The following is a 17,786-nucleotide window of genomic DNA, read 5'->3' as shown; positions in this document are numbered from 1 at the left end:
TTTTCCAAGGTTTCCCTGCTTAAGAAAGTTCCCGAATGGGTAGACCCTGATAACAGTTTCATGAAATATCATCTTCCTTGGTTGTGCACAGCAGACATAACACCTTGATGCACGTAAAAGCAATACAGCCGCGGTACCTGTCTCCTCATTTCTATTGCTATTTTTTTTCAGTCGGAGGACTGACACACATCACTTCCGGGTTACCCACACTAATAGATAGCTCGCGAAGTGTGTTCGGTAAATCAAAATTAGGCTCGCAAACTTCGCTCGCTGCGAGGGGATTGTAATGTCCCCACAGAAAATACCCTCTAACACGCACTAATTAATCATTTTCAATCAAACCATCCACATTCATTCACTTTGGAAAAGTTATCTGATCTGATTTTCTCGCAATATATGCGGCGACAGCTCGACGACGCCAAAGTATTTTCTAGTGCGTTTATTCTTTGAAATAACAGAGATGCATATATCCATTCTCCATGATTGTTAGAGTGGTAACTAGGACAGCTTCTGGAGCATCTGTTGAGGGATTGACGTGTTTCTGAGAGATACATATTCTGCTTTTCTTCTCGCTGAGGCGAGCCAACTAACATTTGTGCCGCTAGCGGTTTGTTTGAAGAGAAAGAGACTGTAAACGGAAAATAATTAAGACGTGGAATCACCGGAGATCTGGACAGTAATGGAGATGGATTTAACACACGATTTCCTTCATATATAAGGTTTGTGACTTTTTTGTTCTGGAGTGAATGAACGAATGAGTTTTTTCTGAATCATTTGATGATCACGTTGGCCCTGTAATTAGTGGGGAAGTTTCAGCTGTGTCGAAGAGAGCCTGCAATCACTGAGTCTGTGTTAAATCGTCCAAAAAGGCTTCGTACACATCTGGAATTCGCAATCTTTCGTAAAAGGAACAAATTGTCCACACGATTGATTCTCCCGACTGAATGCAGTGTTTAACAGTAATAATAAATGTAAAGATCTCTTACAGCAAGCCAGCCGCTGATTACCAAGACGAAGGACTCCACCAAAGATTATATTTGGCTGATTTCACGTAATGAAATATTATATTAAAAACTGTACATAGATAAAGGAGAGAAAGAGAGAGAGCGAATGAAAATAGAGATAATACTAATAATCCTCCATTAGTCTAACTTTTCGCCTGTCTTATCACGGATCAGCCAAGAAATGGGAGGCCCTTACTTTACTGTATAGATTTATGTGTGAAGGTGAAGGGATCTTAAAGGCAACAGATACACATCTATACAGACAAGACAATACACAGAGTTAGTGGCTAGCTGCATTCATCATCTATTCTTAGATGAAGAGACGGCAACTTATTATCCGAACATTTAAAAATGTTAAAAGGTCTCGCCACCAATGCGCCATGAACAACACCATAAACCACAGTGGAGGCTTCTTGTGTCAGGCGTCCCCCAGGGTTCGGTATTAGGCCCTATACTCTTTTCGTTGTATATAAACAATGTGTCATCAGTTTAGTTCTACTGCAAATACCGCATGTACGCTGATGGCCCTCGGCTATATGCAAGTGCAAAACCAATAAGTCTGAAGACAACCATCAAGAATGTCAGTACAGACCGGTGTGCATTATCAAAATGGGTGCAGCATGTAGGGTTAAGTTCAACCCATCCAGAACCCGAGAGGTACTGTTGGTCATTACAGGCTCAATAGCCCGACATATCGGGAATCCCCACAATATTTGACCCACTAATGGGTCAAACATCAACTTCTCTCCTTCAGCAAAGAGTCTAGGAGTAATAACAGATGAAAGTATAAATTGGAGTGAGCACTTAAATGCAGTGTGGAAGAAGGCATCAGCACCTCTCCATGTCCAACAAAACTATCAAAACTATAAAAGACTCTTCCCTCTTAACCTGAAAATGAAACTTATACAAACTCTTATACTTGCAATTATTGATTACAGTTATGTTATTCTCGAAGGCCTTTTTCAGGGAAGCACGCGGCTCTTGGAACTTGTTATGAGTGCCTGTGTACGATATATCTGAAACGTTCGACTGCTTGATCATATTTCGCCATACTATGTACCTGTCCTGGCTGTGTGCGCCCAAGCGCATAGATTTCCATACCGTATGTCTTCTCTACTGTCTTATCAACGAACACTATCCCTCAAATCTCTTCCCTACTTTAACACTCTTCTCTGAACAACATCCATTCCTATCAGAGGAAAATCCTTTCTGTCCCACCCGTTGTTCAGTCGCTTGACTGAAGCCCTTGTCAGTAGCGGGAATCCGACTCTGGAATAACCTCCCGCGTTGTACTAGATAATTGAATAACATCTCCTGATTCAGAAGACAGTTAATTACATGTCTACTGAAGCATCAATAATGACTACCACTGTCCCTGTATGCACTCCTTGTCTTTATACATACTTCTTTCTAACCAAATCGTCGTCATTTCCCAATATTCCTGGCTGATGTAGTCTCCTTAAATTTCGTTTCCCCAGAACTCGCTGTACCAGAAAACATCTATTTTATATAGCTACAAATCCTTTTTATGTCTTCCAATATAATTAATGTAATTATTGTAATTCTTATTATGATTATTATTATTATTATTGTCACTACTAGTGGCAGCAGCTGCAGTGATAAAAGTACTGCCAGTATTAACTCTATTAGTTCATAGTGGGTATTAGTTGCTCACATTGCCGCTTCAGGCACTCAAATCCTTTTAATACTATTTGTCGTATTAAAAGCGTTATTTCTTAGGTACTTATGATGTAAAAAAAAAGGCACTGTATTTGTGGAGTCCTGGTCCGATGTAAGAGAGGACCTGATGGCCCTAATGAAATCAGGTTAAATAAAAAAAAAAATATCTAACAAGGTACATGTTTTCATGTGAAGCTAAATTTTTGAAAGAAAAGTTTTTGTCTATAGAGTCATTTTATCAAGACGGAAAATATGGAAAAAATTATAAGAAATCAATTCAAAAACATATTTATTCTCGTGACAATGGAAAACGTGAAATATGCACACACACTGTGAAAATAGAATTTGAAGGTAGCTTTCACATATCACACACAACCATTTTATATACTCTATGAATCTGTTGGAGCAAGTATGTCCACTAAATACAGTTCATGAACAAACCAGTAGAATTACTGAGGCGAGTAGTCTATGATGTAAAATAAGACACAGTTACTTCAGAGTTTCCTGGAACGGAGGAGATGGTGATTTGAAATGATTTATGGGGAAAACACGCACTGTGCCACGTACAAACGCAAGCCCCTCACTTGATAGCTCATATATTTTATATTTACACCTCAAGGGCCGTAATATTTCTCTGCAAGTCCGAAAGCTTCTTGCTAGATAGTGTGAAATATTTAAATAATCGACTGTTGGTTAGTGAAGCTAAGTCGATCATGACATCTAGCAACACACTATTTGACTCTAACCTAAACTGATATTCGGTTTCTTATACATAAGACATGTTTATAACAACGGCAAAATATTTCTGACTGCCTGTCGACACAGTAGATAGTATACACTCCATCTGCAATTGTGTTTTAGGATTCCTGTAAGAAATCTATATTTCAAATATTGAGACCAGTTAAACTTTTCACGCTATATTTTGCTCCCATGACGGATCTATAACACAGTTCCATTGGAGGAACCACTAATTTCGCTGGTTTCAAAATGGTATCAAGTTTCAACGAAGGAAGTTGTAGTTCAATACCGAAATTCAATTAAACGACTGTGCTAAAAAGTAATATTCATAGTAAAGGACAAAAGATAGTGATGACAACTTACTGCTGTAACCAAAAAGCATTAAGTAAATAAATATTTAATAAAATATTAATCTTAATAATTCTCCATAACTTTCGAAATATTACAGACTCGTAAAATCTAAAAGCAGTTTCGGAATCAGCATAAAAATTCCTTTAAGATGAGTTCTTTTACACTTCTTTTCGTAGTCATTTTAAATTTCGTATAAAGCACATTTATTTTATTCGCTGAGATGGTAGAACGAGTAACGAAAAGAGTGGTTGACTCAAATATGGATGCTGCAACATTACTATACTTTCCGAATTATTTATTACACAAGGAAAAACTCTTTTGACTTAAAAATAATATAACTTGAAACTGCGCTAGCCATCAAGCAGTTTAATTCTACTCCCTTTTTGTGACTTCACATCTTTTAAACAGTTGACTAGAGGCATGTCTACAAACAAGTGGTTTAGGAATGCCAAAAGGCATTTCATGGTGAGCTGATGTTGAAACAGGCCACAGAAACCAATTGTACTTGTATTCCTATGGATGCTTTCCAGAGGTAGGTTGGCAACAGTGGGAAACCTTGGCCGACGACTCTTATTACTGTGAGCTTCTATCGAGAGCTGTGTTGGTTGGTAGGCGAGGTCATTGAAACAATACTGGCGTTCTACGGATCGAAGGGTGGAATGTCAGATCCCTTAATCGGGCAGATAGGTTAGAAAATTTAAAAAGGGAAATGGATAGGTTTAAGTTAAGTGTAGTAGGAATTAGTGAAGTTTGATGGCAGTAGGAACAGGACTTCTGGTCAGGTGAATACAGGGTGAGAAATACAAAATCAAATAGGGGTAGAGCAGGAGTAGGTTTAATAATGAGTAAAAAAAAAAAAAAATAGAAACGCGGATAAGCTACTGTGAACAGCGTACTGAATGCATTATTGTAGCCAAGATAGACACGAAGCCCACACCCGCCGCAGTAGTACAGGTTTATATGTCAACTACCTCCGCAAATGAGGAGTAGATTGAGGAAATGCATGATGAGAAAAAAGAAATTATTCAGATAGTTATGGGACACGAAAATTTATAATCATCTGGTGTTGAAATTCGATAGTAGGAAAAGGAAGAGAAAGAAAAATAGTAGGTGAATATGGACTGGGGGAAAGAAATGAAAGAGGAAGCCCCCTGGTAGAATTTTGCACAGAGAATAATTTAATCATAGCTAACACTTGGTTTAAACATCATGAGAGAAGGTTGTATACGTGGAAGAAGCATGGAGACACCAGAAGGTTTCAGATTGATTATATAATGGTTAGACGAGATTTAGGAAACAGATTATAAATTGTAAGACATTTCCAGGAGCAGATATTGACTCTGAACACAATTTCTTGGTTATGAATTGCAGATTAAAATTGCAGAAACTGCAAAAAAGCAGGAATTTAAGGATATGGGACCTGGATAAACTGAAAGAACCAGAGGATGTAGAGTAATGAAGTAGTGAAGGCAGAAGAGGATCAAGTAATTAAAAAGACGAGGGCTAGTAGAAATCCTTGGGTAACACAAGAGATATTGAATTTAATCGATGAAAGGAGAAAATATAAAAATTTAGTAAATGAAACAGGCGAAAGGGAATAGAAATGATAAAAATGAAACTGACAGGAAGAGCAAAATGACTAAGCAGGAATGGCTGGAGGACAAATGTAAGGATGTAGAAGCATATATAACTAAGCGTAACATAGATACTGCCTACAAAAAAATTAGAGAGACCTTTGGAGAAAAGAGAACCACTTGCATCAGTATACAGTATGTGGAGGGTCTATACAATTTACGAATATGGAAGAGGACGTAGAGAAAGATGAGAAGGAATGTATGATACTGCGTGAAGAATTTGACAAAACACTGAAAGACATAAGTCGAAACAAGGCCCCGGGAGTAGATAACTACAGATAACCTTGGGAGAGCGAGCCTTGAGAGAGCGAGCCAAGACAAAACTCTTCCATTTGGTGAGCAAGATGTATGAGACAGGCGAATTACCTTCAGATCTCAAGAACACTATAATAATTCGAATCCCAAAAAAACAGGTGTTGACAGGTGTCAAAATTACCGTGCTATCGGTTTAATAAGGCATGGTTGTAAAATACTAACACCAATTTTTTACAATCGAATGGAAATACTGGTAGAAGCCGACCTCGCGGAAGATCAGTTTGGATTATGTAGAAATGTTGGAACACGCAAAGCAACACTGACCCTACAACTTATCTTAGAAGATGGGTTAAGGAAAGGCAAACCTACGTTTCTAGCACTTGCAGACTTAGAAACAGCTTTTGACGATGCTGACTGGAATACCCTCTTTTAAATTCTGAAGGTGTCAGGTGTAAAATGCAGGGATCAAAAGGCTCTTTACAATTTGTACAGAAACCAGATGGCAGTTATAAGAGTCGAGGGTCATGAAAGGTAAGCAGTGGTTGAGAAGGAGTGAGACAAGGTTGTAGCCTATCCCCGATGTTATTGAGTCTGTATATTGAGCAAGCAGTAAAGGAAACAAAAGAAAAATATGGAGTAGGAATTAAAATCCATGGAGAAGAAATAAAAACTTCGAGTTTTGCGATGTCATTGTAATTCTGTCAGACACAGCAAAGGACCTGGAAGAGGAGCTGAACGGAATGGACAGCCTCTTGAAAGGAGGATGTAAGATGAACATCAACAAAAGCAAAACGAGGGTAATGGAATGTAATCGAATTAAATCAGGTGAAACTGAAGGAATTAGATTATGAAATGAGACACTAAAAGTAGTAAATGAGTTTTGCTATTTGGGAAGAAAAATAACTGATGACGGTCGAAGTAGAGAGGATATAAAATGTAGACTGGCTATGGCAAGGAAAGCGGTTCTGAAGAAGATAAATTTGTTAATATCGAGTATAGATTTAAATGTCAGGAAGTCCTTTCTGGAAGCATTTGTATAGGCATGTATGGAAGTGAAACATGGACGGACGATAAACAGTTTAGACATGAAGAGAATAGAAACTTTTGAAATGTGGTGCTACGGAAGAATGCTAAAGATTAGATGGATAGATTACGTAACTCGTGAGGAGGTACTGAATAGAATTGGGTAGAAGAAGAATTTGTGGAACAACCTGATTAGAAGAAGGACCGGTGTGTAGGACACGTTCTGAGACATTAAGAGATCACCAATTTAGTATTGTAGGGAAGCGTGAAGGTTAAAAATCGTAGAGGGAGACCAAGAGATGAATACACTAAGCAGCTTCAGAAGGATGTAGGCTGTAGTAGGTACTGGGAGATGAAGAGGTTGCACAGGATAGAGTAGCATGGAGAGCTGCATCAAACCCGTCTCTGGACTGAAGATCACAGCAACAACAAGTTGGATTAATGACGTCAGTTTAATGGAGACTATTTTTTGTTGACGTCAAGCTAGTATACGACACTAGTGGCGCTGAACAGATATGGGATGTAATGTCACAACGCACAAAACTGCATATTACTTTAGTGGGGCAATATGTCCCACCAGCCACGAAAGGGTGCACGGATGTACACTACCAATTTTATACAAGCACCCTTGCGATGTTCAATACTGTAGCAGACGGTTGGCACGTAGGCGTTACTTCAGAAGTCTGGCAGAGGCAATAGGGGCCTTCGATTAGCCATCCTTTAGGAGCGGAAAGATAGGTGGAGGCAGACACGGGACGGAGCGATCTTGGTGTAGTGTGGTGGGGATGGGGGGGAGAGGAAGCAAATGCAGCCACTCCACAGGGGGCGGGGGCAGGCGCGAGCCCAGAATAGGGAAGCTGTTAAATGAAAGATTGGGAACACGATACACGTCATCACGCCTGTAATGAGCGTGCCCAGAACAGAAGCACATGGCGCTGAGCCTATGCACAATGACTAGCCACTTCTTTTATTTTGCTCCTCGCCGCGGACAGGTCCGGGCTTATCTCGCTATATTAACCTTTTGTCAGCGCAGACAGGCAGTTCCGCCGCGCGGCCTAGAGCCACATACTTGGCCACTCCTGACGAGGGGACACCGCCTCCCCGGGATTCGCCCATATGATACGCTCGTTATAATTGTTTATTGTGCGCGGAAATTGATTCTCAGAAACCGCGCGCAGGCCTGTGGGAAAGTCGCGTGCGGGTGTCTGCCCGCAGGTGACGGAGATGCGCCGGGGATAACAACACACTGTCCAATTCAGTGTCAGCCAAGGACAGGTATGAATTTCTCCAGTTTTACGTAGCGGAACGAACTATTTTATTTTGATACACGTCTTAAACTCTTTTCATGATTAATGCTTATAACGACCATAGAGCCAGACACGACACCAGCTTTGCCAGATGGGAGCTATATATTTCCACTGTTTGTGTAGAAAGTGACGAAACATTAAATCAGCGTGTTTTGGAGACATCTCTGTATAATCCCTTAACATGTTTTTAACCTTTGAATGATGAGCAGGTGGAAGTGCTAAAATGCAAGATATAGGTCTGTTAGATTCCTAATTTAAAACTGACCAAAACGCTAGCAATGAAACACTTTTAACGAATATGACGACAGAATGTACAAAAAAGTACTTACTACACTACTGGCCATTAAAATTGCTACACCACGAAGATGATGTGCTACAGACGCGAAATTTAACCGACAGGAAGAAGATGCTGTGATATGCAAATGATTAGCTTTTCGGAGCATTCACACAAGGTTGGCGCCGGAGGCGACACCTACAACGTGCTGACATGAGGAAAGTTTCCAACCGATTTTTCATACACACACAGCAGTTGACCGGCGTTGCCTGGTGAAACGCTGTTGTGATGCCTCGTGTAAGGAGGAGAAATGCATACCATCACGTTTCCGACTTTGATGAAGGTCGGATTGTAGCCTATCGCGATTGCGCTTTATAGTATCGCGATACTGCTGCTCGCGTTGCTTGAGATCCAATGACTGTTAGCAGAATATGGAATCGGTGGGTTCAGGGGGGTAACACGGAACTCCGTGCTGGATCCCAACGGCCTGGTAACACTAGCAGTCGAGATGACAGGCATCTTATCCGCATCGCTGTAACGGATCGTGCAGCCACGTCTCGATCCCTGAGTCAACAGATGAGGACGTTTGCAAGACAACAACCATCTGCACGAACAGTTCGACAACGTTTGCAGCAGCATGGACTATCAGCTCGGAGACCGTGGCTGCGGTTACCCTTGACGCTGCATCACAGACAGGAGCGCCTACGATGGTGTACTCAACGACGAACCTGCGTGCACGAATGGCAAAACGTCATTTTTTCCGATGAATCCAGGTTCTGTTCACAGCATAACGATGGTCGCATCCGTGTTTGGCGACCTCGCGGTGAACGCACATTGGAAGCGTGTATTCGTCATCGCCATACTGGCATATCACCCCGTCTGATGGTATGGGGTGCCATTGGTTACACGTCTCGGTCACCTCTTGTTCGCATGACGGCACTTTGAACAGTGGACGTTACATTTCATATGTGTTACGACCCGTAGCTCTACCCTTCATTCAATCCCTGTGAAACCCTACATTTCAGCAGGATAATGCACGACCGCATGTTGCCGAACCTGTACGGGCCTTTCTGGATACAGAAAATTGTTCGACTGCTGCCCTGGCCAGCACTTTCTCCAGATCTCTCACCAATTGAAAACGTCTGGTCAATGGTGGCCGAGCAACTGGCTCGTCACAATACGCCAGTCACTACTCTTGATGAACTGTGGGAACTGTGGTATCGTGTAGAAACTGCATGGGCAGCTGTACCTGTACACGCCATCCAAGCTCTGTTTGACTCAATGACCAGGCGTATCACGGCCGGTATTACGGCCAGAGGTGGTTGTTCTGGGTTCTGATTTCTCAGGATCTATGCACTCAAATTGTGTGAAAATGTAATCACTTGTCAGTTCTAGTATAATAAATTTGTCCAATGAATATCCTTTTATGATCTGCATTTCTTCTTGGTGTAGCAATTTTAATGGCCAGTTGTGTATGATAATGTGGTCTTCACTTTAACATAACATAAAGAAATCTTAAATGACGCTATAATTTTCCTGATATTAAAGAGCAAACTTCAAAGTTGGCCGTTAATATTTCTTGGGAAACTTGGCCACTGATTCTGCTGTGGTGTGGATACACAAACTCTGAGATATTATTATCGCGAGTAGTAGCGGGCGAACAATTGTTGAGAAGGGTCGGAAGTGGTCGGACGCATGGTGAGTTGGAGAGAAGCCACGCGACATGAGAGGTCGCAGCCTGCCGTGATCGTGCTAGTAACGTCGAAGGAGACTTTGGTATTAATTTGAGGATATTTTGGTAATTTGCCTTTTTGCCATACGTAGCTCTTGCTTGCTTGCGTACAGGAGGAATTTTCTCAGATTTGTGTATGCACACATTGAGAGTAATATTCACATCTTTGTTGTGACCAGATATGTGAGTATCGATTATAGACATTGTGGAATAATTAAAGTTGTTGTTAATCAAATTGTCGAAGAAAAGGAAAGTCCGAGTAAAGTTTGTCAGTGTTTAAATTGTCAGTTTTCAAAATATGGTAAATTAGACGCTTTTATTGGTTTATTTCATTTTTTGTACCACTGAAGGCTTGTTGGACCATTCTCTCCTGATCATTTTGTTTCTATATACATATATAAATGGGAGTAGTTGTGTCTGTAGTTGTGACCATGCATTGCACTCTGCATGGATCTCAGTATTTCTTTTGAATTATTTTAGCATGTTGCTGGATGCAGAATATTCACGCTGTTGCAGCGGCAAGACGGGGCAGGTTGTCTGTTGCGTGCAGCATTATTGTATTAATTGTTAGGAGTTGTTAGAAAATATTTCTACAATCGCTGTCAGATACAATAACAAATTTTTGCTGTTTTTCAATCAGAATACTAATATTGTCAGAGATTGAGCTTTACACATTTACGCACGTCTTTCACCAGAACAATAATAATTACAAATATATAAAGTAAACGATTTCACAACTTCAAAGTTTACTAGGTCCACAAATTGCTCTCAAGAAGACACACTGTTTACACACTTTACAGAGACTTACACTGTTACTTTGCAAATATATTTTTGTGCACTGCAGTATGCCTGACCACTTTTTCTATTCAAATCATATATTTCTGAAAAAATACTAAATATAAACTATGTGATCAAAAGTATCCGGACACCTGGCTGGAAGTGACTTACAAGGTCGTGGCGCCCTCCATCGGTAATGCTGGAATTCAATATGGTATTGGCTCACCATTAGCCTTGATGACAGCTTCCACTCACAGGCATGCGTTCAGTCAGGTACTGGGGGGTTTCTTGGGGAACGACAACCCATTCTTCAAGGAGTGCTGCACTGAGGACAGGTACCGTTGTCGGTCAATGAGGCCTGGAACGAAGTCCGCGTTCCAAACATCGCAAAGGCGTTTTATAGGATTCAGGTCAGGATTCTGTGCAGGCCAATCCATTACAGGGATGTTACTGTCGTGTAACCACTCTGCCACAGGCCGTGCATTATGAACAGGTGCTCGATCGTGTTGAAAGATGTAATTGCCGTCCCCGAATTGCTCTTTAACAGTGGGAAGCAAGAAACTGCTTAAAACTTCAATGTAGACCTGTGCTGTGATAGTGCCACGCAAAACAACATGGGGTGCAAGCCCCCTCCAGGAAAAAACACGACCGCACTATAACACCACCGCCTCCGAATTTTACTGTTAGCACTACACTCGCTGGCAGATGACGTTCACAGGGCATTCGTCCTGCTGTCGGTTCGACACATTGTGTACCGTGATTCGTCACTCCACATAACGTTTTTCCACTGTTCAGTCGTCCAATGTTTACGCTCCTTACATCAAGTGAGGCGTCATTTGCCATTTAACGGCGTGATATTTGGCTTATGAGCAGCCGCTCGACCGTGAAATCCAAGTTTTCTCACCTCCCGCATAACTGTCATAGTACCTGCAGTGGATCCTAATGCAGTTTATAATTACTGTGTAATGATCTGGATAGAAGACTGCCTATTACACATTATCACGCTCTTCAACTGTCGGTGGTCTCTGTCAGTCAACAGACGAGATCGACCTGTACACGTTTGTGCCGTACGTGTCCCTTCATGTTACCACTTCACTATGACATCGGAAACAGTGGCCTAGGGCTGTTTAGGAGTGTGGAAATCTCGCGTGCAGACGTATGACACAAATGACACCCAGCCACCTGACTACGTTCGAAGTCCGTGAGTTCCGCGGAGTCTGTTCTCTCACGGTGTCTAATGACTATTCAGTCTGGAACCGCGCGACCGCTGCGGTCGCAGGTTCGGATCCTGCTTCGGGCATGGATGTGTGTGATGTCCTTAGGTTAGTTAGGTTTAAATAGTTTTAAGTTCTAGGGGACTGATGACCTCAGATGCTAAGTCCCATAGTGCTCAGAGCCACTTGAACTATTTCACTAATGATTACTGAGGTCGCTGATATGGAGTACCTGGCAGTGTGTGGCAGTACAATGCACCTAATATGAAAAAGTATATTTTTTGGGGATGTCCGAATACTTTTGATCACTTAGTGTATATGAAACAGCCTCTGAAGGGGGGAAGTTGTTCACCTGTTTTTAAAATAAAATTAGGATGCATCCGTTGTCAGCAGTTTTCTGCGAAAACTTCCCAAACGTAGCAAACTGGTGCATTATTCTGACTTTCGTTCCTCATGTCTCTGGTCTATTTGTCATCGAAGGTCAGGACTCGTAACAAACCTTCCAATCACTTAATTGAAACTGTGGTCAGTTAGGTAAGGCCGGTAAAGCTGCAGTGAAATAGCTCTGATTTGCACGTTCCAGTTTCCACCATTACTAGCATTAATCACGAGTCCAGAAATGCTTTCATTTCCTAACAGGTAACACTGTACCATTTTTTCCCTTTTACTAGCAACACACCTAGCATCAAAATCAGAACGAACGACGTATGATTTTTTATGACATTCTTTTTCTAGGCGCTACAGTCTGGAACCGCGTGACCGCTACGGTCGCAGGTTCGAATCCTGGCTCGGGCATGGATGTGTGTGATGTCCTTAGGTTAGTTAGGTTTAAGTAATTCTAAGTTCTAGGGGACTGATGACCTCAGCAACTAAGTCCCCTAGTGCTCAGAGCCATTTGAACCAATCCCTTGCTTCCTTAGAGGAGACAGTTATGCGCACAGTCCTATTTAATGGATCAGTTGAAATTTACGTGATATTGTCTACTAGAAACCGCTCAATGGTGGAGGCGTTTTACTGAACTGAGTTCCATCATGACCGGTAAGGAAATCAGCACTTATATAGTCTGTTTCACAGAATTGTCCACTGCTTTCTTCACATGGCACACTGGTAGAGTCAGTATCCTAGGAACCATCAGAGTCTGAATCACTGTTGTCTTCCTGCTCAAAGGAAGATTTAGCTGCAAAGCGTTCAGAAACTCTTGCTTCAAAACTCCTGTCGCTTGTGCCAGACTTCATATGACGTTTCCTGTCTCTTGCACGAAATGTTGTGTTCATTCTGTAAATGACAAAAGTGTCTGGCGTAATTATCCTGTTCATGGAACTTGACTTTTGTTAATCTCAACCTATTTCAGCATTAAGAAGCACACTTGCCTTACAAAAGAATATTTGGATATGGTTTGCGCAGTGCTTCTGGTTCTACAACAATTATTGAAGCTTTACGAAACTGCTAATTGTTGTCAAAAGTCTCGGCAACATAGTTTGCTACTTAGATTAATGATAAATAACGTGTTCGATCGCCCACCTTGACGTTATGAAGTTCAAGAGACCCTTGTCATTGGTTACTTGAAGGATTACATAATTAATAAATAAAAATAAATAATTTAATATGCTTGAATGAACTTTTTCCTGTAGAACGTCAATTGTTTTTCCAAGGATTAGGCAGAACGTAAACGAAAATAAAGTAATTTTAAGGGAGTTAATCGAGAAAATGAAAGGTAGCTGGATACAAAAGACCACCATTATCCGTACATAGGTTAAGAAAGCGTATTCAGTTGAATTCTCTGAAAGTTTTCTGATTACACGATTTAATAAATAGAAAAAAAATTATTTCACTAAAATTTTAATGGGTAACGCACTATCACGATCGTGCAGATCAAGTGTCATTTCAGCTTAATTTACCTCTTATTTACTATAAACGTGTCTAATATTATGAGGAGCAGAAACAGATGAAAGCTTTTTCTTATATTACTTTTAACTGATACAAATCTTATCAAAATATTACACAATTTACAACTCCTATTTTAGGGCATAAAATGTAATGATCTCAACAAATTTATAATTTTTGTAGTACAAAGACTTGGTTAACAGTCCGCTTCACTCTTTATGGAAGAGTTTGAAACAATCCTTTCTCTTTGTAGGAGAGAGGCACGGTTCACATTTTGTGCGCTATTAGTTTTGTTACTGCACCGATCACATTGACATATTTGCGTTGACAAAATGTTATCGACTGCGGATCAGAGATCATACTCAGCGTATCGCTTGTCCAGGCCTGGTTTTTGTTGAGGATTGTGTATTTTCACCTTTTTTGGGATGTGTAACTCATCCACATAACTCATCCACACTCTTCCGCCTCCCGGTCCCCCCCCCCCCCCCCCCGCCCTCCCTCCTTCTGTCTGGACAGGCCAAAAGAGCCTCTCTCTGCGAGATACACTTAAAATTGAAGAAACTCAATAAAGCTCGTCTTCGCATTCTGGGTTTCACGGCAGTGCTCTCTGTACGGAAACCAGCATCTGACAACCGGAAGATCTACGCAGTGCAGTAAACACTGACGGAAGAGCACTTAATCACAATCCTGTAATACACAACAGATCTTCCCTTCTATTAGACCAGCATATAACAACGCTGATGTGCCTGAAAATTCTCGCATAAAGAAATGTAAAATAAGCAGCACACAACCATGTCACTTCATGGCTAGTCACCTATTAAATATCTAACCCACACAGCCGTGCTAACAGAAATTTGTAGAAAAATTACTAAGCATAGACTTGAGTCGATACTACAGTATATACCGATCTGGTGGTGGCATGGTGCCTTCGTCTGGACAAAACTACCATATACCATAACATATATTGGCCAGACCCTTAGGAGCATGAAGGACCGGTGTACTGAGCATAAGCTTCACACATGCTTACAAAACCCGAACAAATCTGCTATGGCAGAACATTGTCTTGGAATCGGTCATCCTACGAAATATAGCAATACGGAGATTGTGGAATGTACTTCCAGCTATTGGTATAGTGTTATTAAGGAATCAATTCAAATGAAATTACCAAGTGACCTTATACGTAGATGTGGACATTTTTGGTTAAATTCTGCGTGGAATCTTGCTCTCCCTTCGTCAAAACAGAGTGTGTCAGAGTTAATACTAGCTCAGTCGTTGGTTATTATTTCCCACCATCGATAAATTCCAACGTCGGTCATCTTTGGTTGTGTGGTGATTCTAGCGTTTACGGTGTGTGTGTGTGTGTGTGTGTTATCTTTCCGCATATGCTCTGCAAACAGAGGTTTTAAATTCCCTTGCACGGCGCTTCCTTGCTACATGTTTCCCTTGAAAATGACAGCATGTGCGCCTGTCGAAATGTAGGCGGTTATCGAAGTCCTCTCCGGTTCAAATGGCTCAAATGGCTCTGAGCACGATGGGACTTAACTTCTGAGGTCATCAGTCCCCTAGAACGTAGAACTACTTAAATATAACTAACCTAAGGACATCACACACATCCATGCCCAAGGCAGGATTCGAACCAGCGACCGTAGCGGTCGCGCGGTTCCAGACTGTAGCGCCTAGAACCGCTCGGCCACTCCGGCCGGCCAAGATCTCTCCGGGCTGCATTCCCGGAAGTTATTTGAATAAAGTAGGTTGTGTTTCAGACTAGTAGTTTTCCTGTATGACTTCTGATCTTCAGAAATCAACTTCTTTACCTGAAGGAACATCATAATATTCGATTTTAGTATGTGCTATAGCTTCCTATAAAATTACGTACTATGGCAAAATCTGTAACTCTGTGCCTCCATTCTTTTAGAGTTTTTGTGAACAGAAATGCCTTGCGACCATTTCCAGTTTTACGGGTGTGTTCACTGGAAGAGAAGTTCTCGATAAATAAGAACTAGGAAAGAGGCAAATTCTTCAGAATAATCAATGTAAAATGCTGAAAAATTTTGTCGGGTTTTGTTACCTTACTCTTCTTTAGAAGTCTTAATATTTCTTCTTTGGATTGTGGTAGTGTTGCATAACCGCTTGACGCTTATTCACTGAGATTAGACCAGTGTCTAGTGGCATAAACGGTAAACAGTGAAAGAATTTCTAGCTCGTGTTTTAAATCCTAGTGCTCGGCATGAGCTACATGGGTTGCAAAACACGTTGAAGTTAGAGGCCGTATATTTTTAATATGAATTTTCAAAGAAAACCTGTGATAAAGGAAGAGAATAAACACCGTGTATTTTCCCAGTATGTAGTAGTTTTTAAATAATTTATTTACGTAACTTCGTCGAATGTAGCAAGTGTTTATCTCGAGTCATAAAAGAAAGGAACAAATACCTTGTATTGTCCCAGTATGTAGTAGTTTTTACATAATTTACTTAGAAAACTGCGTCGAATATAGCAAGTGTTTGTCTCATGTTTTCCCTTCATAATCGCTACGTTACCACTTTTGAATGTGCAGTAAGATTGTTCCAATAAATACGTAAACTTTCTATGCTGTTGCATGGTGGGTTCGATTGCATGTAAATACCGGAAACTATATACAGCTCCCAGTTCGTTGTCTGTTTCGAATGGACTGTCTGGAAGTGCTATATAACCTGCAGAGCTGCTACAGGGCTGAAGGTACTCCTTCGGTTCTCAATCCTAACGGAAAACGTTCATCTTATGCGTAGAGACAGCTGTTTCCCACCGGGAATCGTGTTAGTTGGTAGTCCCGGCGAGAATGGAGGCATACTGCGAACGGCGTCGAGAACAAAAGCTCGTCCACGGATCCCAATCACAGCCGTAACAATAGCCGAAGGGAATTTATAAAAATAGAAGGGTACAGATCCCCGGGGGTGTTAACAATGGCGTGATGAGCTCGCTCGGGTTTTTATGTCCGCCTGATTGCGAACCAACAGTAGTAGATGTAGTAGCATATATTGTTGTCGAGAGATGGATGTTGGGTTAGCGCCGTTGAGTTTCCATAATTAATCACCTTCGCCGCACGGAGCGAGCGGGGAGGAGTAGGATCGTCAGGAATTGAAAAATTAATCAAAGTGTAACAAGACAGGTGGGGCTAATGAATGTTCACAGGGTGCTCATCGTGACACAGCCAGCGGGCGGGCAGACAATGCCTGCCCGCTGCTGCCGCCTCCTGCCTCCTGCCGCCTCCCCGTTCATACCTGGGACACCCGCCCCCAGCCCCCGGCGCTCTGGGCCACTGACTCCGGTGCAAGCGCAAGGTCGCCAGCCACTTGCTGACGTCCGGACCGCAGTGGCAGCGAGAATCGCCTCCAGTCCCTGCCATTTCGTTTTGGAGGGGCGCCGTCCTCATGTAACCAAAGTAGTGAGGCAGATGCGCCTACGACCTCCCTACATGAGACCCATCTCTGCAGCCGAATTCTCTCAGGCCGCACTCAGACGGGTCGAGGCACTTAGCGGTGACGTGGACGAGGTCGAGGAATCTAGTTTCAACAGAAAAAAACGTCCGCGTCACATGAGACGTACTACTCATAGTTCTTTGCGACTGTGGCGCTCGCCATCGGCAACTGTCGGCCGTATCTCGCTCCCAAACCACACAGATTGTTTATGAAAATGGACGCACGTAAAATTTCTACCTTGAAGAACTTCAGTAACCAAGAACATGATACGAGGTCTGTTCAAAAAACTTCGGAACATTCGTAATCTCGCGGCAATGGTGTGTTGGAGCGAAATGCAGTTGGCATTTCTGCACACGCCTATGTTTAATGTGCCGGAACTTTCGTTGTTGTATGTCTCTTGGTTATTGTTCAGGACCGTATTGAGTAAAACGTTGTGTCGTACAGTCTGCGAATTTCGA

The sequence above is a fragment of the Schistocerca americana genome, chromosome 3 (assembly GCF_021461395.2).
Source record: "Schistocerca americana isolate TAMUIC-IGC-003095 chromosome 3, iqSchAmer2.1, whole genome shotgun sequence".
Taxonomy (NCBI): Eukaryota; Metazoa; Arthropoda; class Insecta; order Orthoptera; family Acrididae; genus Schistocerca; species Schistocerca americana.
The sequence above is the reverse complement of the archived record's forward strand: the minus strand, read 5'-3'. Positions refer to the sequence as shown.